The sequence below is a fragment of the Zalophus californianus genome, chromosome 13 (genome assembly GCF_009762305.2).
Source record: "Zalophus californianus isolate mZalCal1 chromosome 13, mZalCal1.pri.v2, whole genome shotgun sequence".
Taxonomy (NCBI): domain Eukaryota; kingdom Metazoa; phylum Chordata; class Mammalia; order Carnivora; family Otariidae; genus Zalophus; species Zalophus californianus.
The window spans coordinates 42,227,867-42,254,019 of record NC_045607.1 but is presented as its reverse complement, the minus strand read 5'-3'; the positions used below and the strand labels follow the sequence as shown (position 1 = coordinate 42,254,019).

Sequence of the window (26,153 nt, the reverse complement as noted above, 5' to 3'; positions counted from 1 at the left end):
CATAGCTGCCTCATTCTTTCACCTCAACCCTCATGGGACATGCACAGCAAATAGATCCGGGGGATAAGTTGTCTGGAGGATACTGTACTCCCTCCAAGGGATACCTCTTTCCATATAGCATAATTCCTGGATCAAATTAACATCAATCTTCTTAATTGCAAAATGCAAACAAACAAAAAGAAACAAACATTGATCCCAGAGTAACCCCCGCCTCTCAGATACGCACACACCCGTCCTACCCCTGGCTCTGAAATCACAAAAATATATGAAATATTTCTTTTCTAACTATATTCCCTGTATAATCAGAAATATATTTTTTAGCCTGATGCTTTTTTCATTTCAACCACTAGTATTAAGATGATAGGAGGCAAACAGATTTATGAGCATGACACAAAACATTTTAAAGGACAAAGAATGAGCAGTTGCTTTTTTCCTCAAGTCCCTTTAGAATCCACAGAGGAAAAAGGCCCAATGCATACAGAGTGCCTATAGTTATAAAATGAAGATGTTGAGAGTGAGCCTTTCCAGCACAAATTGACAACACTTTCACTTAGCCGAATTGCTTGACTTTGCAGGCACGCTTTCCTCTCAGAACCAATGTTCTGTATGGCGATGACCTTCCAAAACTAGTCCACAAGCACTGGTTCACTCTAGGCACTGAAGCCGTGAGATGCACTGCAAGTATATGATTGTAGAGACCTAGGTATGAGTCCTGCTTCTATCATTCGCTACTCATGTGAATTGAGGTTAATTATTTAATCTCTCTGAGCTTAAGTAAGATCATCTATAAAGCATATACACTAAAACTTTTCTTTTTTTTTAATTTTATTTATTTATTTGACAGAGAGAGACAGAGAGAGAGGGAACATAAGCAGGAGGAGTGGGATAGGGAGAAGCAGACTTCCTGCTGAGCAGAGAGCCCAATGTGGGGCTCGGTCCCAGGACCCAGGGATCATGACCTGAGCCGAAGGCAGATGCTCAACGACTGAGCCACTCAGGTGCCCCTACACTAAAACTTTTCTTGTAGTGTTCTAGAAGATCAGATTCTAGTTGTAACCTACTTAGCATATCATATGCACTTATAAAATGGTGGTCATTAATGTAAACACTAAATAGTGCACACAACTTATTATTTGAACTGTACCTAGCTACTAAGTAGAACAATGGGGTCTTGTTGTTGTGTTTGTTTTTGTTTTAATGGGAAAACATGAATTGCAGGTCTCACTTTCAGATGTTAGAGCATTATTCCTTTAACCTGGCAGCCAGAGGAAGAATATAGCCCTAGACTTTGGTTTCAGTAGAGGTAGTTGGGGAAAAGAAGAGTGGGTGGTACACCAAAGAATGAGTAACTCCAGCAAAGTATGATCTTTCCACAAGCTGATTGCCCAACTCCTCCAGCTTTCTAGGATATTTTATTTACTTATTTCCAAATGAAACTGTTCCAGAACTCCTTTCTACATGACCTGGGAAGTCTAGTGTCTTCCATAAGACTCTTGAGGGCAATTCTCCTCCATATTCTGGATTCCCTCACACAATATCACCCATGGACACTGTCTGCATGCTGCCCTGCTGTGTCTCTGACACAGGCCACAACCTCACCTCTTTCATTTCTAAGTATGATCTCTAAACACAAGTCAATATACAGGGATAAGCTTGGCAGGAGGGAAAGATACGGGATAGCACAAAAACAACAACATTTAAATATTGGAGACTGTAGTTTAAACTTCTTCCTATGGGCAATGTGCTATGATAGTTTTTACCTTGTCTTATCCTACCCTATCCTATCCCATTCTATTCTACTATGTTTTAAAAATGCTGGATCCACTACCAACCTAATGAGTCATGACTCATGGTTTAATACACCATTCAAGATCCCTTATTATTCCATTTAGAATGGTCAGGTCACATCTATAGGGCCTTGATTTTCAAACCAAAATAGCTATTTCCGTGTAAAAAGTCATATTATCCCATTCCTAGACTGTGAAACTAGATGGTCATTTAATTACTTAATAGATTTTTTCTTCCTGTTACAGATATTATTTCATTTATTTTTTATAGCAACTTTATGACTTAAGTAGACAGATATTTATCGATTTCTATATCTTTTAAAGATGAAAAAACTGAATCATAGACAGGTTGAGTGATTTAAGATCACACAGATAGTGACAGAGCCTGTTTTAGAAGCCAGACTCACTTCTATCTCTTTCCTACTTGCTTACCAAGAGTGGTAGAGTATCACCTAAATCTGAATGCTCTGGATGAATGGTGTTTACTAAAAAAGATACAGGTTCCTGGCTCCACTCTGATCTTATAGAATCAGAATCTCTAGAGTTGGACATGAGAATATGCAATTTTAGAAAGGTCCCACAGACAGCTGGTATAGACCAAACTAAGTGGATCATTCCCCTAAGTGCTTTATATGAGAGAGGGGTAGGGGGAGGAGGAAGATGAGGGGCAGGTAGGGGAGGAGGAATAGAGAGAGGAAGGGAGGGGGTGGGGGAGGGGGAGGGAGAAGGGAAGGCAGAGAGGGAAGGGAAGGGTACGGAAGGGAAAGAAGGGGAAGAGGAGAGGAATGCAAGAGAGAAATGTTAATGCCAGACCTTCTGGAGCCTTGAGTAAGGGTTTCATTGTTTTGTTTCAAAAGGATTTGAGGGATTATAGAAGTCAAATGCAAATGAACATTGTACAATTACAGGTAAAGCAAGAACAAAGACTGAGTAACAGAAGAACTAAGCCTGCAAGAACAGTCACTTGGCTTTGCATTGGACTCTAATTCTTCTAGCAACGGAAATCAATTACAACAGTGTTTTGAAAAGTTTTAAAATCTGACAGTATTAATTTGGTTCTAATTCTCCCAGCATCTGACCAAAGAGGAGATGTCTGTTGCATTTTTATTTTCTAAGTCAGAACTCAAGGGAACTGCTTATACCTACGGTTGAAGTGTAGAGAAAGTCTGTAAGTTTGGAAACCACTTTCACATCTCTTCCCCAACCCAGCATAATCCTATAATTGTAGTAACAACACCAACTGAGTACTGTACATCAAGCATGATAAACAGGTTATCCTATTTAATATTCATGAAACTTTTAGGATGCATCCGCATCTTATGGGCAAGAAAACTCAAGGCTGGCGATTTCATGCAACTTGTCCAAAGACTGAATACACAGTAAGTGGCAAACTGGGCTTCAACCCTAGATCTTTCATCTCCAGAGCCTATGCCCCGCTGACTCTCAGGTAAATGAGCAGTGAAATAACCACGACATATAAGCAACAGTCCTATTGGGAGGGAGAACTAAAGCAAGGCTGAGAAAATGGAGAGGAAGAATAGTATGTAAGAAAAACCAAAAACCTGGCTGAATCAGCAGCTGTTTACCAGGAAGTGAGAGTGTATAGCCCCTCTGCTGGGATAGAATTCCATCTGAGCCAAGCCAGGCCATATCTTATCTTATCTTTGGCTCCCAGTAACAAGCCTTCAGGAAATAGTCATGCTAGTAATAGAAGTTTGGGTTTCTTTAAAAATATCAAGAAACTCAGTATCACCAGCTCAGTATCACAAACACGGGACTTTGTGATTATTTGAACTTTGATAGGCTCACAAATGAATCATCCCCACCAATCAATGGATTCGCTAGCATTAGCTAGTTAGACAAGACTTTACGGACATCTTCACTTGAAAGAAAATCCTTTATTTTAGACAAACTGTACATTAAAAAAAATCCTACTACTCTCTTCCTGATAAATTTTTGAGACTTCCATTCTATATTCACTAGATGTCTTTGAGGTTGATGATTATTTTTGTGTGGATTTGAGCAGGTTAAGACATTTATTTTAATATTTGTTATGTGATAATTAGCATGTAATTAAAATACATGAGGCAATTTTTTTTATATATATATAAATAGATTGAAGGCTAGGGAGTTTCACACCCTTTTGTAAGCTCAGCCTCCTCTCTTACAAATAAATTGGACTCCTGGATTTGTCTCACAAGCCTAAGACCTGAAAGATCTTACGCTATCCTGTTTGAGTTTTGATGTAAACCTGTAAGCCATTCTGCAGATATTAATGCCATATATATAAAAGCAATCTTATCTACAATGTTTTATATATATACACTGGTATTTTTGTTAACTTTGAATTATTCACATTAGACAAATATATGCAATAATATATTCTCTGTGAAGCACTTAGCACACAATACTTAGCACTTGGTAAGGCTAGAAATGTTTCTCTCCCTTCTTTCTTTCCAAACCTAAACTCTCCTCTATTGAATAACTTATGCCTGTCTCTCTGCTCTGTGCTTCTCTTCTAGCCCATTTTCACACTTTCTTCCCCAAGAAGAGCCTTTATCTCCAAAGAGAAGATGGTTTGAAGTTTCCTTTTTGGCAAAGAAAGCTCGAAAGAGAAAATGTTCGTTGTAATTATGTTTGATAGGTACAAAAATGTGAAGCATTTTCTGTATTTGCTCTTTAGATAAAGATGGCTGTGATCCCTGGTAGTCACATGAGTCACCAGAAGAAATATGACCAATTCATTTCTATCTTATAAGGGTAGTAATTCTTTTTTTTTAATTTTTTATTGTTATGTTAATCACCATACATTACATCATTAGTTTTTGATGTGGTGTTCCATGATTCATTGTTTGTGCATAACACCCAGTGCTCCACGCCGAACGTGCCCTCTTTAATACCCATCACCAGGCTAACCCATCCCCCCACCCCCTCCCCTCTAGAAACCTCAGTTTGTTTTTCAGAGTCCATCGTCTCTCATGGTTCGTCTCCCCCTCCGACTAAAAGGATAGTAATTCTAAGTTCCATGAGAGACTGGAATATAAAGTGAGCTGTAAAATGTGGACTCCCTCTGAAGATGACTGCTTGAGATGCTTTACATGATTAGATGTTAGGATCTATTCTATGCAAGCAAAGGATGTTCTGTAAGTGCCCGACTAGAAGTAATTCTTCATTTTCTTTTGTGAGAGTTTGGTTTTGTTTCAGATGCTTCTCTGTGTTCCAATATCATCCGCTGCTGCTTGCTCTACTTTTTTGTGTTGTTTTCAGTAAGATGAGCACCACAGTCAGAATGGCACCATGCTGCTGAAGCTGACACCAAGCACTTTTGGTGGCCCTCCAAAAACAGCATCACTTTGTTCTGTGTTTAATGCCTAAGACGTAGAATCTGCCGGGGCACCTGCCATTTTATACAACTCTCTAATCTTCCCCTTTATTAGCTATCTGGCAACATTATCACACTGGCTGCTTGGTTTAAATCTTGTTCAGTCTTGTAATATAAAAAGACAAAAGAATGTCCCTGAAGATAGAAACTTAGTCTCTTGTACTGTAGACAGTTATTTTTTTTCCAGTGTAATTTTCCTTGAAACAAAAATTCTTTTATATTTCCACAGGAAAAGAGAATATCTCTTTGCCTTCTAAGTAAATATTTTGCATTACAATTGTCCAGATGTGCAAGATGCCTACTGAAGCTTTCTCTGTTTAATGACTAATCCTTTAGATCAGTTATTTAAAAAGGCATCCGCTACAGTATATATTCTCATTCATTTACTTACTTATTTTATTCATTCAGACAACATTTATCAGTTCTTGCTATGAATCACACACTATGCTAGGTACCATGAATACCAAAAAGAATAGCGTGCTTTTGAGAAAACAAGTGGGGAAGACTAACTTAAAAAGACATAAGGGAGAACCCAACACCGTAGGTGCTATGATAGAAGTAATAGCCAAATGTCCTGGAAATACAGGGATTTCTGTCTAGGTATGAACAGGGGAGTATAAGAAGATTTCACAGAGGGGGAGGAGATATTTGAATCCATCTAGTCAGTGTGTGCCAGAGAGGCCTTAAGAGGGAAGGACATTCTTAGTAGAGAAGATCTGAAGAGTTTAGTTTGGCTGGAACAAAGGGGAGCTTGGTAGGGAAGACCAGAACAGGAGACTGGGTACGTCACTTGGATCAGAATGTGAAAAGTTAATTGGAACTAATTAGTTGCACTTAATTGCCCAGGTATTGGATGGACAATTGAAATATGGCTAAATGCTAAGAGCTGGATCTGGGCTGCAGAGACAGTCACTATAATACATGAACAATCATTACCAGAAAGCAAATCTACAACATCCTATGATATAAGATCCCAGGGCCACACTTCTGTCCTAAAAAGGACCTCTAAAAGACCTGGGTAAAAGGTGATCACAGAGGTGGCAGGTGAGGAAATAAAGAGGAGTTGACAGAGCCCGGGAGAAAGCCAAGCTGGGGAAGCGAGGGAGAAAAGGAGGCCACCTATTTGGGCATTTAAACGTCCCCTTCAGAGTAAAGATTAAGAACAAGATCTAGGGGGTACAAAGCTCCACCTGCCATGAGTCCTTTTTGCTTCTCCCCTCCTCTTCTTTCTATAGGGAATATACCTAGTTTGAGCCTAGTCCAGAGACCTTAGAAGCAGAGAGAGGAGGAAAAGGAAGGGTGCTCCTGGGCAGAGGATATATACAAGTCTGTCTGTGTGCCTGGGAAAGCACGTAGCCCATAGTAAAAAGCAAGTCCTGCATCAAACTTTTCCCAGGAGAGCTGTGCTGCTTTCAAATGAGGTATTGGAACTTTGCCCTGACTGTTTATGGGTTCTCTGATCTTTTCACAATGTTAAATCTGGGGTCAAATTTGGCTCCAATTGTTGTAATTCTTTACATTTTTCTTACTGCTTAAAGCAGTCAAAGCCTGTTGTTTTCTCCTGTAATCTCTGCAGCTACTCTGCCAACTACAGCCTGCTTCCCTGGTGGTCTTTGCATTTCTGGAGTAGAAACTGGGCATAGCATCATCCAGTTTATTAGAAAGAAGAATCTGAAACATAAACTGGTTGACCTCACAGTGCTAGTGCTTCTTCTGTATTTAACCCCTGTTATATGATGGTCAGGCTATGTTTGAAAGACTACTGTAGGGGCAGCTGGATGGCTCAGTTGGTTGACCATCAGACTCTTGGTTTTGGCTCAGGTCATGATCCCAGGATTGTAAGACTGAGCCATGAGTCAGGCTTTGTGCTCAGTGGGGAGTCTGCTGAAGATTCTCTCTCCCTTCTCCCTCTGCCCCTCCCCCGACTTGTTCTCTCTCTCTCAAATAAATAAATAAACCTTAAAAAAAAGAAAAAACTACTGTGGAGGAACTCACAAGCTACCTGTGCCCCAGGACAGCCACATTTTACAATAATGTTCCTTCTCCTTATATTGAGCTGATACGTTTCCTTGAGCCTTCTGGTTTCTTATATTATCACATGGAACCATAGGCTTGATCACATCTCTCTTCCACATCCGATTCCTTTTGATATTTGAAAACAGCTAACATGTTTCTCAGCTTCTTCAGAGGGAAATGGAAATGAATGCTGGAGGACTCATTTAGCAGATATTAAGCTGGGATCATTCACCTGAATTAACTCCTTTATGAGGAAAATTAAAATGAAGCCCAATATTTAAGCAAACAAACCAGAAAACACAACAATAAAAGAGGAAATAATTTCCCCAAGTAAGTGGCAAAGCCAGGATTTAAAGCTAGAATAAATTACAAATTATTTATATTTAAAAATACATTTAGGGGCACCTGGGTGGCTCAGTTGGTTAAGTGTCTGCCTTCAGCTCAGGTCATGATCCCAGGGTCCTGGGATTGAGCCCCCAGTCACTCTGGGCTCCCTGCTCAGCAGAAAGCCTGCTTTCCTTTCCCTCTCCCTCCCTCTGCTCATGCTCTCTCTCGTGCTCTCTCTCTCTCTCCCTTTCTCAAATAAATAGATAGAAAGATAGATAGATAAATAAAATCTCTAAAAATACATTTAAATTTTGCTTTTATTTTTATCAGGGTAATATAGCTTCATAGTTTAAAAAGCCATGTAATGCTATACTGTAGTAATATACTAATAATAATCACCTGCCTCATCACCTGATCCAATTAGAAGTGAGTCCATTGCTGGGTTCACAATGCATGCTGTCTCTACCTAATAGCACTATTTGCATCCACCCCATCTTCGTTGCTGGGCATGTATACACATATACATGTACTGTGTATGTATTTTGTATTCATACACAGAATATATATGGCTAGGACAAAATTTGCTAACATTCGAATATGCTTAGCATTGCTACAGTCTGCTAATTCCCAAGATTCAAATTCTGAATGAATGTCTTTTTGACTAATTAGGCTTGTTTATTTGGTATGTTAAGTTCCTTGGAAAGCACTGTCAAGCCAATAATGATAAGCTTTAGGCTGCCTTAGCTTAATTTCTTTCACTGGAAAACCTGGAATATATGCCAAGATCAAATCAGAAAGGTGAGAGGGACAGACGGAAGGTTTTAGGCAGAAAGACTAGGTCAAACGTTACAGGACAAAGTGTGGGGTTGGGGGGAAGGAGAGTGAGAGATACAAAACAAAAACTGCAAGGACTGGTGCGTAAGGGGAATTTAATGGTCTGACATGTGATAAGATTTGGATCATTGCATTGTGAAAGCACAGATTGAAGAAGGGAATTATGAAAATGGTTGCTGTCGTTTATAAATCTGATCACCCTAAGTCATCTTTGAAAGAGCCAAATGAATACTGGAATTTCACTTTAATTAACAACCATCATCAGATCTGTGTTTCTTTGAATGACACTCATACAGACTTGGGGCAAAATAGGTAATTTACAGCCTTCTGCATTTGTGGTGCTCAAATCTAAACACAACACTCCCAGGGTGAAAATATTAAACATCCTTGAGAGGGAAATAAGTGCTACATCCTATTTTCAAATACACAGGAAGGACAAAAGGAAATTAGATTCAGAATTTGTAATAAAAAGGAAATTAGTTTTTTTTTTAATCTGGAGCCTTTCATCTGTATTTAAAAAAAAAATTGAGTCCATTCTTAATTTTTAGCTTCTGGGCCCTCCTTGCTATTTGCTAAGGAGATAAACATACATTCATATTTTCAGTTGGTCTTCTCTTTCTTCCTTGATACTTCTGATAGTTGAGGTTGCAAATCATTAAACCCAAGTTATCCCAGCTAAATGTTTAAATGATACTTTTTGATCACCCCCACTCATATTCTAAAATACACACACACACACACACACATCTATACACATACACACACACTATGGCAATGAGTTGATTTTGATCTATTTATTATTTCTCCATTCCTGCAGCAGAGTTAGAACAAAAGAGAATTCAACCCAAAACCCAACAGTATTTTCTTGTTTTCTGGTCACCTTCAAGGAATATTTTTTTTTTCTGGGTCTTCTACAAATGTCAGTGGAATTCAGTGAGCTGGAAGAGAGGTGGGGGTTCAGTGTTCTTGACAAGGTTTAGAATCAAAATAAACTGCATGATATTTATTTAGAACCTTATAAATATGGTAAAAATAACAAAGAAATAGTAGCCATAAGCTCTATCCTTATGGAACTCATGATATAGTCAGGGAAGTAGGATGAATTGAGAAGTACCTAACAGTAGAAGAGATAAATAACAATTTTAGTTAACAGGATGGTATCAAATGTAGTGTTTCAGAAATAGTTTCTACCCCAAACAAAAGACCTTCCTATCTTTACCAAGAAGCCAGGGATGGCCCACGGTAAGGAAGGAGTTAAACGATATGCTTGTAGTTCCTATTTCGTCACTAGTGAGCTGAATGACTTAAAACAGTTGCTTAACCTTTGTGGGCCTGGACTTCATTATTTGAAGGGAAAAAAAGGACTAAAATGAATAACAGTTGAGGTATTTTTTAGACCTAAAACTCTGTAACTGTGACTCTTTTTCACAAGAAGGGCATGTGTATACCTATAGGGCCTAAAGTGAGCCACCAAAAAAGCCTACCTACGTGTATAGAAGTGACAGTGTCCATGGGATATTGTAGGGATAGACTGGCTGTCAGAGCAGGTTCAAAAGTGGGGTGCTTCAATCAAATATTTAAGTATTTCCTGGAGGTGGTTCTGGAGTCATCAATAATTGTTTTTTCTATTTATTTCCCTTAACTACTATACTTTCACAAGATTGGAGGTAATTAAGTTTTACCATTTATCTGTGGAATCCAATGTAGGGACCATAATTTCATTTCAGCCAGTAATGTTTCAAACCCTACCAGATGAGAACCCTTGTGCAGAGCTGTACTCCCCCATAAACAAGTATGTTTATGTATAAATTCAGTTTTGAAACTTGCTAGCTCAGAGGCCAGATTAAGAATTTTTAGTACTACCCTACGTTGTTTGGTGAATTTCTCTGAGACTGAATTGGAAATGTCATTTTCTCCAATGGATCAGAAAGGGGTCTTTCCCTATAGAAAGTCTAAGTTTAACATGTTTACATATTTGCCAGAATATGTGTCAAAATGAATTCAGGGGCTCATCTGTGAAACTGGCAAATTTCTCTTCCTTATGGCATCAGTCAAGTGGACTTTGGAGTATCTGTTGCCTCTCTCAGGGAGACTGAACAAGGTGGGATCTTTTCAGTCAGACCTCTTGCTTTTGGGTTCACCATGAGCTCCAGGACCAAGAGGCTGCTGTTGGATGAAGCTTGTATATTGATCACCTGGTGTGAGGTCACTGGCTGGTCCAGTTGAGGGAAGGCTGACTTTCCTCATCTGCTTTGATTCACATGGACAATACATACCCACAACACTACAGATCTCACTGAGACGAGGGGGCTCTACTTCCACCATCCCTTTATATTGTTCTTCCACTGTTCTCTTCAGATTTCCTAACACTTTTATTGCTGTGAAGGAATGATTTCCAACCTTCCCTCAATGTTTTCTCTCTTCCACCCATGTGCAGCCTCTTGTCTGTCCATCAGGCCTCACATCATCATGAATGGAGGGACCCTCTGCACACAAAGGCACAGACAATGCTAGTTTCTGGATGAGCAAGATTTAAAAGTTGGCACCAAACCTCTCCTTTAGAAGCATTGACTCCTTCCTTGCTACTATAGTTTCTCTTGTCCCCACAGCAACCACTTCAGATTGCTTATTTCCCTCACCTTGGTGATATTTATCAAAATCTTATATTCAGAAAAAAAGCAGATGCAGTTTGTTACAACAAGATGTCACCATTTGATGGGCAATCCCAGGTTATCCATATTTTCACATGGAACAAAATGAATACATCTGTGATGGTGATGAAAGATCAAGTCCATGAGAGAAGTTTAATTCAGAGAAGTAAGATGCTGCCTGCCCCTAATAATAATGTTTTACAATAACAGTCATGAAACAAAGTAATCATGGCAACTGTCATTTACTGCCTTCTTACAACATGCCAACGTGATTTGTAAATACATCATCTCATTTATTCCCCAACAACCTTATGAGGTAAGGACTCCTTTCTTCTCTCATTTTACAACTAAGGAAGTCAAGTATTAGAGATGCTAATAAGTTCACCCAAAACACAAAGAGTATATGAGTAAACAGGATTCAAACTCAGGCAATCTGATTCTAGAGCCTAACTTCCCACCCACTACTCACTGCCTCCCAGTAAGTATTATAATTAAATAGATTGATGGCTGAGATAATTTAGACTATTTTAATTTAGGTTAGTTAAATTAAATTAGATCAGCAGACAGACACTGGAGTCCCTTCCCAATTATCACAGTTAAGTTTCTGAAAACACCTCTGGTAGCAGAATTTCCTATTGAGGACCTTAGGACCTTATTTTTAAAAAATGAGTTAGGGGAAATCAAAGATAGTAAAGGAATAATTGAGAAAGCCTTTTTAAGGTAAGTATTCTGAAAATAAATAAATATTTAAAAAGTAAAATAAGTATACTAATGTTCATTAAAATGAAACAATAAAACAGCCCCCCAAGTTAAAACAATATTTATTCATCTTAGTATAAGGAGTATTCTATTATCAAATTTCCATTCACTAACACTTGCTAAGCAGAAAATTTTCAGTCTCTGCTTCTCATGAAGTTTGCTTCAATCCACCACTGCTGTTCCTACAAAGAGCCATTCATGTGCATCTGGACTGCTTTGTTCATTTTTAAATTTATAGTGGAACACACCTGTTCTTGGTCAGAAAGTCTTAAGATTGCTAACAAGATAAAAAGAAGAACTATACACTAGAATTCTGATGAAGGATAGCTGATATTATAGACTACTGTATATATACTTCTAAACTATATGATAATAATCTACATATAATAATCACAAAACAGTGAAGGACATTACTCAATGCATCATTATGTAAAGAGAAGGATTCCTTATTATCACACTGATGATTTCCTTTTTGCCCCAGTTATTTGGGAAGAGACATATCTGAACACCTATTAGCTGAGCAGTATTGTGGAAACACTGCTCCTGTATCAAATACAGCAAGCTAAATTGAAGACCTGTGATAAGAGATGAAAGTTTATTGCCAGAAACAGTGAGAAGGGTTGGAAGAAGGTGTGGAATTGAGAATATGGTGAAGTTATGTGCAATATGTAAGTAATAAGTATTCACTGAAAAAATATAATGGTGAGTGGATGGATGGATTAATGGATTCATGGGTGAATGGATAAATGGATGGATGAGGTAGAAAAATATTGAATATTTCCAACTTTATAATTCTGACAAAGATTTAATCAGGGGTAATATTTGATTGTTACCTTGCATTCTGTTACAATCTCTGTTGTACTTTTCCATCTATGAATATGAAAAATAAAGACATAATGTCCTCTAATCACTATCTGTGAGAAGCTAAGGACATATTTTGCTCTGCTTCTTTTATACTGTTTAATATTAACGAGACATTTTAAAACATCATGAAAAGTACCAACCTTGAAAGCTGCATTTTGTTTTTCTCATCTCACCTAAAAAAATAAGAAAGACAAGAAAAAAAGGAAATTTAAGTGAAATCCAATTAAGGCAACATGACAGTAAAAAGAGCATTAAAAAAAAAGAACTTTTACCCATTTTCCCTTGACAAAGGAGACACATTTAACTGTGAAGAGAGAAATACTCTGATAAAACTTTTTCCCCCCCAAATAGTTTCTTTTTTAAATATTTTGTGATTTTTGTACTTCATTGTAGTTAGCTTTTTAAAATTTTGGGAGGCAAAGCAATTATCAATGACAATGAGAAAAAGTACAGAGGGGATGTTTAATAAAAATGATAAAACTAAATTGCATATAAGAAGAAAATATATAGGCAGCAATTAATCAACCCATGGAAATGTGCCATCATGATAAGAGTTTTTGATAAATTCAGACAAGAATATTTTAAGAGGCTATTACAATATACTCTCAGGTTCTGTATTTCTATTCCTGAATGCTGATTAGGACATAGGCTTTTGCTTCTTTTCCCTCTTTGCTCCCCCAATAATCTGTTCTCCCTTACAGACCAAGTGATTATTGTGTTGTTTATAATAACTGTTCTACATTCCTTATGGAAATTGTAATTATGATGCTGAATATTCAAACTGCAAGCCACTTTTCTCAGGGAAATTGTAATTATGATAATGCAGTATTTACCCAACCAATGTTTTCTAGTCATTGTTCTCTTTGAGGAATGAGGAGGTGAGAGAAAAAGCCCTGAAATAAAACATCCTGTTGGGATCTCAGATATGTATTCTGGAAAAGCATAATAATAATCATAACAATAGCTAATAATTGCTATAGGGCAGGCCTGGTACAATCAGGCTGACATATATAGGACATATGTGTATACTACATGCAGGTGTATGTGAATTACATATGTTTCTCAATTAACCTTCATACCAAGGCCCATGAGGTAAGTCGTATTACTATCAGTTTTATAAGATTCAGGAATATTGAGTAATTTACCTAACATCATACAGCTAGTAAATAGTAGAGTAAGGTTTAAAATCAGGTCTCAGACTTGAAAGTCTATTTATGAGTTCATTGTCAAAAGCCTCCGTTTCATTCATTGGTATCAGTGCACATTGGTGAACTGATTCACTGACAGTCTCTCTTTTCCAAAACCAGTTTTTTCCTTATCTGTGAAGTGTAGTAGGCTTCCTGGCAGACAGACACTGGCTATAATCCTTACTCCTAAAAGATAGAACTTCTACTCTTATCCCAAGAATGGAATAAGCCTCTGCGCAGAGTGAAATTCAATGCCACATTTTTGAAGGGGAATTTGGCACTATTCATTAAGATTAACATTTTTCATGCCCTCTGACCCAACAGTTACATTTCTAGAATTTATGCTAGAAGTATACGAGTAGTCATTACAGCATTGCTTTAATAATGAAAACCTATAGAAGCAGCCTGAATGTCCACTAAATACTTTGTGGTACAATAGAATACAATAGGATATTAAAGTTATTAAAAAACAGGGTTCACACTATGTGTCCTGGAAAAGTGCCCATAAAACACTGTTAAGTTAAAACAGCAAGTTGTGAAACAGTATGTCTAATATGATCTTACTTCTGTTAAATGTATACATTTATTTATGTATATGTAATATCTGATTTTGCATAGAAGAAAATCTAGGGGAAGAGATATCAAATACTTAAAGTAATTGTCTTTTAGTAATAAGTTAAAGAAGGAACTTCCCACCCACCATGATTAATGAATTCTCAGTGCTTGAAATGTTTATAAGTGAACAAGAATTTTTTGAGATAAGCAGAAAAATATAAAAAGAATTAAGGACACCCAAAAATAAACACAAAAATTATATTATTTCAAAAAGAAAGCCAACAATACAAAGTAAAATCCAATGTCAATCACTGAAAAATCTTAGTAAGTGAGCTCTCAGGATGGGAACTGGTTCTCTCCTAACTCATCTTATCTGCCTGCCTTACTTCCACTTTGCCAGATCTCTACAACCAGGGCGACAAGCAAGGATGGAGACCCACTGGAAATCAGCAGTGATTGTTCAGGATTTTTTCGATATTAATAATCAGTGACTGAGCACCTACAGTATACAAGTAATTTACAGACATCTTTTTAAATCCCATAATTGCAAGACAGGTATTTTTACTTTCAGCTTTATAAATGAGGAAAATTAAGATCACTGAAATAATTTATTTACCCAAATATTCCAAATTGGCCTGTGTTCTCTCTCTCTCTCTTTTTTTAACTTGGCAAATTGACCAGCCTTGATCAAAGAAGAAACTGAGATTAAAAAGAAGCTCAGAAACCAAATCAAAACAGGAAATAAAAGGCAAAAACAAAAACATATAATTAGTGATTTTTTTTTTTTTTTTTTAGCAGACTACATTCTAGCCACTGACTTTCCAGCTTATGGAGCTTGAAGACTTCTAAGATCTGTTCTTGGTTCTTCCTAAGCTTTAATCTATCTCTGATACCCTGCCCAGGGGGTTCCATTCCCCTCTCACATTCCTTTTTTAAACCTTGAAATAATCTCCCCCTTGTTCTTTCAGTGGAACCCATTTATTTCACATAGGCCACACAATATATATTTCTGTCCTCCAACCTACATGGAAAGGTTGACGAACTGTCCAACTTGATAACAACAGGGGTCAACACCAAGCCTCAATTTCAGCACTATCCCTCAGGGAGAGCAACCATGCACTTGATGGAGAGCTGATTAGGACCGTTGAACCTCTTCTACCTAGAAGGAGCAGTGATACATTTTTACTAAAATGGAAGCAAATTCCAAATACAGGTTTGCTTACTTGTCTGCAGGGCCTTATTAAGCACCATGCTCTGAGGACCTATAGAATGTTTGATACATCAGCACATGATACCGCATAATATCACCTCAGACCAGTGAAAATACTTTGGACTTCAGCAGTGGACACATAATAATGCAATCTTCTCATCTCAATACATACTGCATGACCCAGAAGCTGCTGGCCTGACAGCCCAATGGAACACCATTTTGACATTACAGCTGAAACACCAGGGTGAAGATGATAACTTGTAGTCATGTAGTGTCATTTAAAGGATCTGATAAATATTCCAAATCAAGACCTTTCTTTGGTACTGCATCCCCAAAAGACAGAATCAACACATGGGTCTAGGAACCAAGGGGAGGAAGTAGAAGTGGTTGAATTTAGCATCACTCCCAGTGGCCTAAATGGGGAATTTGTGCTTCCTATTTCCACAAATTTAGGTTCAGTGGATCCAGAGATCCTGATTTTCAGAGGGAGAATGTTTCCATGAGAGGACACAAGAGTCTCATTAAACTTTAAAACATATTTTGTATCCAATCACTTTGGGCATCCTATGTCAGCTGACTGGCAACAGGAAGTCACCATACTGGCAGGGTAACTGACTGATCATCAGGAAGAAGTAGACCTGCCATCCTACAACGAGGGCAGGGAAGAATTTCTGATATCCAAGTGGTTCACAGAGCATTTCCTAGTATTTTCCTGCCTATTTTTGGTAGTAAACAGACAAGTACCACAGCGATGACCTAAGAAGGGAATGGTGAGGAGAGGTTCAGACCCCTCAGTAATGGTCTATGCCAGCCTACAAGGTAAGCCACATATATCACTAGAGGAGCTGGCAGAGGAAGAAGGAATTCTAAAATGGGTAGTAGAAGAGAGAAGACAATAGGAAGACAGTAAGTATCAGTACTGTTGTGGTCTTGAGACTAGATGAATCAGCATGGGCTGTGGTCCCCGCTAACCTTCCTGTTGGAGGTTTTCTGAAGAAAGGTGACCTACTAAGGAATCCTGGAGAAGATGCTCCCAGATGGAATAAACTTATTATAGGAAGCAAGAAGAGCCAAAGGTCACAAGAAGTCGACACAGTAGATGGTGCAGGTCATCACCCACATCCTCCTTCAGGACAAGGGAGTCATTTCCCCAGCTGCCTCAAGTGTTGGCTTCTGATGGCTCACAGCTGACTCCCTCTCCGGATATTTTTCTCCTTCTACTAAATGGCACTGACTCATCCAGACTATTCCCTCTCCCACAGGCAGCTCACATCCAATGACTCATAAGTAAAGGAGTACAAAGGCCAAGCCCCCTTTTCTCTATCTGGGACACCTTCAATAATATTGATTCCAAGTACACTCCCCAACAAACTTCCTGTATAAAAACTTCCATCTCAGAGCCTCTCTCTCTCTCATGAAAACTGACCTAAAGCAAGATTACAAAACTTAGAAGTCATGGCACTAAACATTGAACACGGATACAACTGCCTCTAAAGCCCATATCGTATCCATAATATCTTCCTGTTTTCCATAAAGAACAGCTTAGGGGTGCCTGGGTGACTCAGTTGGTTTAGCATCCAACTTTTGATTTCCACTCAGGTCGTGATTTCAGGGTTGTGAGATTGAGCCCCGGGTCAGGTTCCATGCTTGGCAGGGAGTCTGCTTGGGATTCTCTCTCTCCCTCTCCCTCTGCCCCTCCCCCTGCTCATTCTCTTTCTCTCAAATAAATAAATTTTTTAAAAAAGCTTAATTTAAGTTTCAACATAGCCAATAATGTTATGTTTAAGCTTGTAAGTCAGAAAGCATTCTTCAGTATTACACAGTATCTACAATTATGCCGCCATTGGAACATTAAACTAATGTATTTATACCTCTTGAAATCCAGAATGAGATAAATTAATAGACATACATACACACACATACTGATTTTTATATTAAAATATATATGTACATACATATGCATATATGGGTGTATATCTGGGTTATAAAACATCTCTCAAGACTAATTCCTAGGTTAGTTTGGCCAAAATCCCTAGTTTTGCTAGATCATTTTCAAAGAATAATATGATACTTTTAATCATGTCATTTTTCTAGAAAAAAATTCCAGATTTCTCTGTTTCAGAAAACATAAAAGATTAGCTATGCAACAAGGACTTACATTTTCTACCATAAATGTAAGGATTTTACCAGGCATGATATGTATTCAGAATGATTTATGGTCCAGTAAAATATTACTTCAGGCAGCATTTACAATCAGAACACAGAAGTTACCTAATTCTATGCAGTTTTGAGAGAATGTCATTAAGATTTTACAATCAGTGAACAGTGCAACTCAGTGGTCACCATGTCTCTGTAGTCTCTTTTCTGGAAATCATTGTACCTCTTTGCTCTGTTCCCAAAGAAATTCCACATCACCAATTCCTTTTTCTCACTTACCAACTCTTAATACTGGATCAAATCACTGTAGTCTTCTGTCTAAATGTATGTGGCATCATTGACATGAATTTACTCATGTCATCTGGCCATTATACTTCACTAAGGACTCCACATGATAAATAAACCCAAGGTGTTAGATTGTATTCCTCTGACAGAAAACTGAGACAAGAAAATTCCAAGAAACATACTTAACCTGGCCACAGGGAGGGCAAGAAATAGTTGTTACACATAGAAGAGGCCCTTCTAGCTTTAGTTTTATCTTACTTGTCTTCAGTTGGTGGACAAAAGGTTATTATATTATTTCATTGGGGCCTAGGTTTTGAGGAACTCTGAAACATCAGAAGGATGCGAAGAGTTTCAACTTGTGATTACTGGGATAGGAACCTCCCCACAGAAGCTGCATTATATATCCCATGTGGAGATGTGGGGCAATAAAGCAAAGCAAGGAACATGGGAAACATTTCAAATGAAGCATAAAGCTAATGAATTGGCCTTTTTACTAAGAAGTAGCAGGTTTTGTACAGTATACTCCATTCAGTGAGCTTTACATTAAAGACATCCAGGGGCGCCTGGGTGGCTCAGTTGGTTAAGCATCTGCCTTCAGCTCAGGTCATGATGTCAGGGTCCTGGGATTGAGCCCCGAGTCAGGCTCCCTGCTCAGTGGGGAGTCTGCTTGACTCTCTGCCCCTCCCCCTATTCATGTTCTCTCTCTCTCTCAAATAAGTAAATAAAATCTTAAGGAAAAAGGGCTTCCAGAAACACCTTTATTAGACTATTGTTCACCTAATGATTGATAATTTTGTAGAACTGTATAGTCAGGCATTCTAAATTTATTCTGGGGTCATTCATTATTCTTAAGCAAAGTCATTAACATGTAAAGCTGTAAACTTCAGAAAGGCAGCAACATAGACTTACACCAGTTCATTAATCATTATAATTGGGGTTGTAGAAGATAACAAAGATGTTCACCACTTACTCACAAGGAGCTTACCTTGACTTAGAATGCCAGTACATCTGGCATCCTCTTAAAACCGCATCAGTAAAAGGCTCCTCCATGCCTAGTAAGGAATTTTTTGGGGTTCAGGGAAAAGAGTCAATTTTTGCCCACGACACCCAGAACTAGTATAGCTGAGTGACTGTCAGTACAGAAAGCAACATGTTACACTACATTTAACATCACAGTAGTATATACGAAAATGTGGACCAACAAACAAAGACTTAGAGATAAAGGCATGGGGTTGACTTTGTAACCCCAGGGTCTCTCCAGGACAGAGCATATCAGTGGAAAATGATGCTGTACGAATTTAATTTTGATATAGTTTTTCAAAGAATACCTAAAATTTTTAAATTTTAAATTAAGTAAAAGGGAGAGGTTGGGGAAATGTCTTAACTTGCAGGGTGAATTATACAGGAAATGGTGGCAGGCTGGAGCCAAAGGAATGGTTTGGAGATGAGGAGGCAGTTTGTAAAAATTGCTGAGGTGGCACTTGCAGGAGAGTAAAGGCAGATTTGTTTTATGTTTGTCTGCTTTGGTCCTATTGACAGAGATGGCAAATAGAGTCCACGTTAACTAATGTGATATCACCTTCCTACCACTCTGGGGAAGCAGTATGGTTAAAAAAGCACTGAGCAAGGTATCAGGAGGCCAGCGTTTAGTCTATACTCTGCCTCTAAATAGAGGGCAACATTTTTCCTCAACCTGAGGGACAAGTTAAGGCCCAAGAGCCAAGCTAAGCACAGGAAAGGTGTACAGCTTGACACTGTCTAAATAAGAGACAGCTAGTAAAGTGTATCCAAGCCAGCATCCCTGAAGGGGAACCAAAAGGAATATTCAGAAAGACGAAACCTAAATGGAAAGACAAAGGGGAAAGAACAGAATCAAAATGTGCACCAGAACCAAATGTCAGGGAACATATGGAAAACTGGATTAATCCCACAATAGGAGTATGTTTTTTTTAAAGATTTTATTTATTTATTTGAGAGAGAGAGAATGAGAGATAGCATGAGAGGGAAGAGTGTCAGAGGGAGAAGCAGACTCCCCGCTGAGCAGGGAGCCCGATGCGGGACTCGATTCTGGGACTCCAGCATCATGATCTGAGCCGAAGGCAGTCGCTTAACCAACTGAGCCACCCAGGTGCCCTAGGAGTATGTTTGGATATATGAGGTAGATCCTAGAGATCATATGGCACAGCAAGAAATGTGGATTTGTGTGGACTGTTCAGGAATCAGATGGTGCATTTGTGGCCTGATGTCAAGGCTTACTGTAAGCCCTGTGCAAAAGGCATGTCTCTCTCTTTCACATGGTAAATGGCACATGGTAAGCACTCAATACACAACTTAGAATGAGTGAATGAATGCATGTGTGAATAGATGAGATAAAAGGGATAGTACTAAATGGGACAAATACAGCAAATAACTGAGTGATGAACTAAAGGTAACAAGACGCATTTGATGAATATGGTTGGTTAAAAAAGCACTGGCCAAGGAACTGGGGAGCCAGGGTGTCACTATAGGTGTCTTATAATTTTAAAACTAATCCTTAATACCATTTAGTCTTTTAAAATAAGGTAAGAAAGTAATATTATGAAAATATGAGATTTTTACTTGGTTCCCCCCACCTCACAAAAAAACCCCACTACTTAACACAGAATGATTTGGATAAGAATATAGAACAAAAGTATGACTTTTTTTTAAAAGATTTTATTTATTTATTTGAGAGAGAGAGAGAGAGTGTGTGTGTGGGGAGAGCAGAGGGAAAGGGAGAGAATTTCAAGCAGATTCCCCCACTGAGTGGGGACCTGATGCAGGGCTTGATCCCATGACCCTGACAGCATGACCTGAGCCAAAATCAAGAGTCAGCCACCCAGGCGCCCCCAGAAGTATGACTTTTGAATCAATAGGAAATGTGATGTGTTTCCCACACATTTTAATGCTATCTTAAGCTTTAATATTACACCTGCAGTAAATAAAGGAAGGTAGGAAATGAACCTGCTTTACTGTTCAGTTGTCATATCAATAGGGAGCACTGCTTTGTTTTGGAAACCAAATTTTATAAGATCCACAAACAAATGGAACATAATCTGGAAGAAAGGCTAAGTTAGTGAAGAAATTCAAAATACTATAAGGAATGACTGAAAGAACTGAACATGATCAGAGGAAACACACAAATTGTTTTGGAACATCTGAATGAGAGTCATAAAATTTTAGTTAGAGAGATTTGAAGTAACATGATGAAGAATACTAAAAACTGTCTCAAGATGGCTTTTATTGCCTTAAGACAGGGGCTGGCAAACTACAGGCTGCCAAAACCAGTGTTATTCTTTATACATTGTTTATGTCTGCTCTCTTGCTATAGTAACAGATGAGAAGATTAGACAGAGACCATACAATCCGCAAATATATTTACTATGTGACCATTTACAGAAAAAGTTAGCTGGCCAGTGCCTTGAGAGATAGACAATCATTCCTTCATTTATTCATTCATTTAGGAAACATGTTTCAAGCCATATACAATGACTCTAAAATGTACAAGACACTGGCAAGATAAAGATAAGACACCATATGTAGCTTAGTCTAGGTACATACATACTTGTCATCAGACATAAATAAACTAGGTGACCACTAACAGAGGATATTTTAGGGGGGAGAAAATCATGAAATAAATTATTGGATTCAGAGACTTCAAAGCTTTATTTCAAATGCAAAATTCTTTAAAAGGGGGAATTTCATGGAGAAAAAAGCCTTGAAAAACTGGTAAATGGAAACAGATGGAGAAGTAGGAAGTGGGGTTCCTTTAGGTACAGGTATGGAGAAGAGTGAGTGATCAGAGAATAAAAACCAGTCAATTTGGATAAGCATATAGAGTAGGAGTGAGAAAACACAGAGGAGGTATGTCTGGAAAGACCAGAAAAACCACAGTGTGAAGGGTATTCTATGTGAGGCTTAACATTTTTCAGGTTGTTTCAGACAATGAGGAGCTACAAAGTTAAATCCTGGGAATACTGATTTGACAGTGATATGTAGGATGAATTGGAGAAGAAAGAATAGTACAGGCTTAAAATAAGAAAAGCACAAAAACTACAGATTGGATGGGAAGAGAGAAGCAGAAATGGATGTATATTACACATGAATGACTTATGTTGGGTCCATAGCAACTCAGGCTCCTCAAGAACAGGGAGCAGGGGCTAGGTATGACTGGGGCTGTTCCCTGACTGTATATTTCTTTCTCAGGGCCAGAGGTTTCCTTTATATAAGACCCAAAGAAACATGGTAAAGTCCATCCTCAATACACAAGGAAGTCCCACACTGGTGGGTAGAAAGTGTCATTCAAAACAGGATCCCTGACAGTAATTATGGCTATACAGAATGGTGTTTTCGGAGTCTTAGAGGAGAAGCCATCAGCTTTTTCAGGGGCCTATTAAAAGGCAACAATTGAGAAACGAGTGTATCAAGTCTGGAAGGAAACTGCAGAGCAAAACAAACAACCAGAAGTTCAGTAGTGGAGTTTTGATTAATATGGTAGAAATAGAAAAAAATATGTGAGTCTGTAGGTATTTGTATACCAAGGGCTCAGCCCATTGGTTGGTGAGCTTGAGGCTATTAATGTATTATGTAATGTAATTTGGAAGTGAGTGTGGCTATGACTATAGATAGCAGATCTCAAGGAATACTGGTACAGCCCATAGGATAATTATAACTACTTTTGTGGGGAGTTCAAGTGTGTCCTTAGTAATTTCGGTTGGAGTGTACGTGTGTATATATGTGTATATACATACACATACATATATATATATATCTCAAATATACAAAACCATGCTTAAGTCTGAATGGGCACCATCAAGAATAAAAATAGGCAATAATCTTTTCAAAGATTATTATTATTCCCAGATTATAACTGTGGCTCTAAAAGGAAATCTTCATCTTCTGCCCACACTCTACTCAGGGGTGTCCAGTGAAAGTGTTTAGCTTGCAGAAAGTTGATCATATATTGACAAATGAGGAAATACCCAGATGGCCATTTATTTTGTACCTCTAACCTAACCGTCCTGTTGTACAGAAACCCAAAGCTGCAAATTTGGGGAAGATTTTTTGCCAAATCATTAGAGTGCTGCCCTGTGGGTCAAAAGGCTCAGGCCATCATTCAGAGTTGTATATTTAATGTTTCTTTTATTGTTAATATATTCACAGATATTTGCATATTGTTATAGACATGGTGAGCATGTTGCAGTGAGTATGTTGCAGTGGGAAGAGCAGTCTTTGGATTCAGATGCACCTAGGCTGACTCCCAGCATTACTACTTATTAACTAGAAAATACTGGGTGAGGTCATTTCCTTAATTTCTTTGAGCCTCAGTTTTCTTATTTATAAAATGAGAGTTAGTGAGATTATATATAGATAGTGCATGGCATTTATTAGACACAAAAGAAATATCAGTTCCATTTCTTCTTCAATACTGTTTTTGATTATTAAACTATCTCAGCTAGTTGCATTTATCATCATGACATTCAAAATAGGAAAGCATTATTAGAACATCTCAAATGTCTAGTATTCAGACAAAGATGTTCTCACGTGGAATGCTTCACATGGAAAGATTCACATGAGAAAACTGATTAGATATGTCTTCGTAAAACAATCATGTCAATAAATCATGTATTAAGTGAGTTTAGCTAGCCACCTACACCACATTATGGCCATTAATAGGTGTTCACTTATATTAAGGACAGACATAATATCCACAGGGAGAGTCAGCCGAATACCAACTAAATACATTTTATATTTCCTATGCTGTGCCTCAGCAGTACTTAGAGCAAAGCCTTGACTCTCATGGGGCTCATTCATATGCAATCTGTAGCTCTTCAACACCTGAAACTCTCATATAGGATTACTGTAATTAAGTTCTACAAGCCAAACAGTATGGCAAGTGCTAAAGCATACCAGCTAATAATACTTGTTCTATTTTTAGATACCCTTGATAGGGCTCTTCAACTTGCTGTGTGATCTTTGACAGGTTATTTGACCCTATGCCTCATTTTCCTGATCTGTAAAGTGGGGATGGTAATAAATAGTATCCACCTCACTGGGCTACTATGAGGATTAAGTGGGAAATTGCTGCAATTCTAGCACTTGATAACATTGGAATCATGATTTTTTCACACCTTTTCCCAAACAATATTTGTGGAGATGTATGACATACATGATGACAAAAAGAATAGGAATGCTATTGTAAAAGGTGGTGGTTGTGGAGGTGGGGTCTTCTCTGCCATCGAGCTGATCTTCCTCAAGTCCAGTCCAGAGCAAAGACCCTTGGTTCAAATCCTTCTTTTGTACTTCATCACCTGTAGGATGAAGCTCACTCGCTCTAGGATGTATGTGAGGCCCTTTGTAGGGTAGCCTCTGTCTACCTTGCCAGAAGCACTCACCCTTTCATTTTTAAAGTTGAAATAGCTATCACAGGTATCTAGTCTACTATCATAGATCCCTGATCTTTTGTTGTACACAAGATCTTGGATTTCTGCTCTGCCGCTTGTCTTCATATATATTTCCTTCTCCACCCAGCATGCATTCTTCTTCCTTCCTTAATCTCCCATGAAAGAGTATGGGAAGGCTTAGGAAGGGAAGTCTGGACCCTTTGGAAGAAGGTTTCCAAGAAAGGCCGCACGTTAAAGGCAGTAGACACTCATAGGGAGGACTATGGATGCCAGACAGTGGGAAGTCAGGATCCTCAGAGAATCCCACCTGGGAAGGAGGCAGTCCATGCAGAGAATCTCCGAGCACACAAAGCCATTAACACAGACAAGAATTTGGAGGTGAATGAAGAAAAGAGGGGTTTGTCACCTCCCAGCCCCCAACCACTAAATTAATGTTGAATGTTGATTTATGCTAATGACACTTAGTAATGTAATTCTCTGTAAGAGCATCTGTACAATATTTCAGATATTCCCAGAGGTGCTTAGAGAGAGAGAGAGTAAGTCAACCAGATAATATTGTGTGAAATTAATTAAACAGTGACTTTAATATAAGGAAGCTCTGAATTGGAAAATACATCTGTTTTTCATAAGCATTTTCTTCCAACACACCTGCAGTGTTTAGGTTTGCCTAGAATTCTTGTGGTAAAAGATTTTGGAGTAGAAAAAGCTACAGTCTTAACCTAATGCATAAAAGGTTATTCAGTTTTTGGGCAGAATTACATCTATGAAAATTCTTTTGTATATTTTCATATTCACTAAAATATTATACAATATAACATGTAGAAATTTGCACATATTAAATTAGTGATAAAGAGTACTAAAATAGTTATTTCTATTTTAAACTGCTGTTAGATAATTTCAAAGCTCTATTTAGATAATTTTGTAAATTTAGTAATTTTTAATAATGTAATAAGGAAATCTACCATCAAAACAAAAACTAGAGAACTGGCATCATGCTCCTCCTCAATCCCAAACAAATGATTCCCTTGAACCCATTTCCTCAAGCAAACAGCAACCCGAATTCCACATACATTATTCTCTTCCTTTCCATTATACAGAGTGTTATATTTATAAGCATTCATATACAAAGGATATATATCTGTATACATACCTACATATCTATGAAAGTACATTTATAGTGTTTTTAATTTTAAAAAGTAATCATCTTGTATTTATTTGGGCTTTTTTCAGTTAGCGTTTTATTGTAGTTACTGATATATTTGCAACTGCTTCTGCCTTTTAATTTATTTCAATCTGACATTCTGTTCCACACTTTTTTTTTGAGAGAGGGAGAGAGCATGAGCATGTGTGTATGCATGTGAAAGCAGAATAAGAAGGGCAGGGAGAGGGGAAAAGGGAGAGGGAGAGAGTCTTAAGCGGGGCTCCACAGCCAGTACAGAGCTGGATATGGGGCCTAGTCTCATGACACTGCGATCATGACCTGAGCCAAAGTCAAGAGTCAGACACTCAACTCACTGAGCCACTTAGGCACTCTCTGTTCTACACTTTATATGTATTTATTTTTTTATTATGTTATATTAATCACCATACATCGATTCATTGTTTGCGTATAACATCCAGCGCTCCATTCAGTACGTGCCCTCTTTAGTACCCATCACCAGGCTAATCCATCCCCCCACACCCCTCCCCTCTAGAACCCTCTCCTGGTTCGTCTCCC

At 38.2% G+C, this 26,153-nt stretch overlaps 1 protein-coding gene across 3 annotated transcripts in view; it reads right to left on the bottom strand.

Moving 5' to 3' along the window:
* LINGO2 (leucine rich repeat and Ig domain containing 2) overlaps positions 1 to 26,153 on the bottom strand; it is a 1,255,110-nt gene that overhangs the window by 390,793 nt on the left and 838,164 nt on the right. For all 3 annotated transcript variants that reach the window (XM_027614289.2, XM_027614287.2, XM_027614288.1), the window contains one exon: positions 12,761 to 12,793. The gene's annotated coding sequence lies outside the window, so the exon portion shown is untranslated. The remainder of the gene's footprint in view (positions 1 to 12,760; positions 12,794 to 26,153) is intronic.